The sequence below is a fragment of the Orycteropus afer genome, unplaced genomic scaffold, assembly GCF_000298275.1.
Source record: "Orycteropus afer afer isolate SDZICR_OR568_19922 unplaced genomic scaffold, OryAfe1.0 scaffold00409, whole genome shotgun sequence".
Lineage (NCBI taxonomy): Eukaryota > Metazoa > Chordata > Mammalia > Tubulidentata > Orycteropodidae > Orycteropus > Orycteropus afer.
The window spans coordinates 1,104,415-1,107,370 of record NW_006921996.1 but is presented as its reverse complement, the minus strand read 5'-3'; positions in this window follow the sequence as shown (position 1 = coordinate 1,107,370).

Sequence of the window (2,956 nt, the reverse complement as noted above, 5' to 3'; positions counted from 1 at the left end):
GGTTCTACCTACACATCAATGCACATCAATGCTGTAATATCACTTCAACAAGTTAGTCTTCATCATACTCAACCCAGACTATGTCATATTTGACTATACTCCAGAAGGTTCTTTGCTCCACTCCAACTCACACTCATTCTCTATTTATATTGCTTCTATGGACAGTCTCAAAAATAGGGTAGAGAACTCATTCAATTATCCATTTGATCTAATACTTTTCAAATGACAATCATTCAGTACAATTTAATAAATGCTCATTGATGCTCCAATAACTAAATATAAGACTTCTGATAACTTGGGACCTGTCCCTGTACTGGCCCCAGGAATGAGAGAACCCATATCCACTGTCTCAGGGCCTGATTCTGTGTTCTTCAGCACTAGAAAACCAATCATTCTTCATCAAGTGAATTTCTTCATTTCATGCAGACCTATCATTATTTCAAAGCAACTTTATATCAAAAAGCTGTTTCAATTCTTGAGTTCAGTTACTATCTCCTATGTGCATGATAAAGTTTTACCCCAAATAAGATGGCCATTGTTCTTGGCTCTGGAAAAATAACCCTTAGAGTAATTGGGATGCCTTGGTCTGAGACTTCCAGGGCACACCTTATGACTTGTGATGGTGGGTGAGGGCTGGTCAGAGCAGAAAAGACTCACATGAGAGGCCAATGTCAACCAGCCTTAGGAGTTGATTTAGCTGATCATGCAGGACTGGTCAATAAAACCCCAGAGGCTCAGGAAGCTTCCTGGTTTGCAAAGGAAGGATGACTCACCCTCTTTGAGACACAGATTTGCAGTGGGGAACCTCCCAGACTTCACCCATACATTTCTTCCTTATGGTGATTTTTACTTTTATCCTTCACTATAATAAATCTTTAATTGTAAATACAATATTCTCCATGAGTTCTGAGAGTCATTCTGGCAAATTATTGAACTCAAAGAGGAAGGAAGAACTAGCACCTAGCAGGTGAGAGTGAAAGTGTCTATATGAACTCCTGAACTTGCAGCTGGCATTTGTGGCAGATGATCTGCATATTTGGCAGTCTAAAGGATGATGTCCTTTAACCTATGAGATCTATGCTAACTCTAGGTGGCTAGGATAAGAGAGTATGCTGCATAAGTGGCAGGTGTCAGAAAAGATTAAGAAACAGGAAGTTAGGGACTAGATCAATCTCCACATTTTAAGGGTTGTATTTATGCTGATTTTAATTCACAAAGTTATCCACAAACCAGGTTACTACTTAGATTTTAGATTCTTAAAGTAAATGCTCTCTTTTTACATTACTCCATACTTCTTTAAGCTTTCTTGGATTTTTTTCTGCTGTTTCTTTTGAGTCACTATTTTGCTTGTGAATAAATTTGCCTACATATTTAACTACTTTGATGTGAATCTCTGCTGATCTTATTAAGACATGGTTCAGTCCTGAGAATTCCAGTTTCCTGTAGATCTCTCTAATGAAAGACGCATGAAGTCAGCATCCTTTCCTTACTCCAAATCTTTTAGATATTTCTTGTCCATCCTAAGTAAAGCCTTGTCGCAGTTGGAAATCATACATTTGCCTCCAAACAGGTCACACAGAAAAACAATTAAAATGTATATATTTGCTTTTGATGAGAGAGTCACATTGATTAACTCAGCATTACCACAAGCTCAGATCAAAAATATAACTTGATATTGTTAACACAAAGAAGAAAATATGAATCATTACTTGAGTAATGAAGTTTCCTTGGCCAATCTTTAAAAACAAAGGAATCCATGGGATAATAACTTAACCAAAAAGATTCTTATTGGTCCAAAGTTTAGAAACAAGAGACATCAACTTTAGTATATTGTACCTATTTCAAGACCACCTGAGTGTTTAAGAATCTAACCACCCACCTCGGCAGAGTGGGTGAGCATTTGAAGGGCTGCCAGATAGTTGGGGCAGAAGCCAAATAAGCAGCCTAGCTAAGATTCTAATCCAGTGAAAACGTCAGTCTTGTCAAACTTGCTTGGCTAGTTTATGACTGCTTCAGTCCTCCAAGTCTCATGGTCAACATGTTTACCCTCAAACATATTCACTGTGCCTTTTCCTTATTTGGAAATTTGAGAGTTAGTGAAATTTTCAGCACTTATGGATAGCAACACCCTCATTACACAGGTGAGAAATTTGATGCATAAACAGGAGAAATGAAAACCAAATAAAAATCACAAAGTCAGTTTGTGGAAAAGAGGAATTAAAGCCATCTATGTCATCATCTCATATTCTCTCTGTTATGCAACACAATGATGAGTTGAAACAGGACTTTTTAAACACAACTCCACCAGGGAAGAAACAGAATTTAACAATTTAAATAAAAAAGATTAATTGAAAGGATAACTAAGAGTAGATCAAATGAAATATAGATCTGCACATAATTAGCATAAAAACTTGCTTTCTGGGTTGGTATTAGTAAGTGAAAGAGCACTAGTAATGCAGTGAAAATACAGTGCAAAAATGCACTGCCATCGAGTCAAATCTGATCATAGTGACCCCTCCTTGGGTTTACCAAGGTGGTATCACTACTGAAGTAGATTGCCCAACCTTCCTTCTAAGCAGTGGCTGGTGGGTTTGAACAGCCAGACTCCTGGTTAGCCGTCAAATACCTTAGGCATTATGCTATCAGAGCTCCCACAGTGATAATAGATGCTGCTAACTGAAATTTCAGCAGTTTGAACCCACCACCCACTCCACAGGAGAAAGATGTGGCAGCCTGCTTCTGTAGGATTTATAGCCTTAGAAACCCTACGAGGAAGTTCTACTCTCTCCGTTAGGGTCACTATGAGAAAAAATCAATTTGATAGCAACAAGACAGAGGGCTATTAGTAAGTAATCATCTAATACTCTAAGTAAACACTAAGCCTTCAGAACATGAAAATATTCATAGTGAATTATGTGTCTAATTGTTTAATCACTGCAAATAACAGACTGGTAGA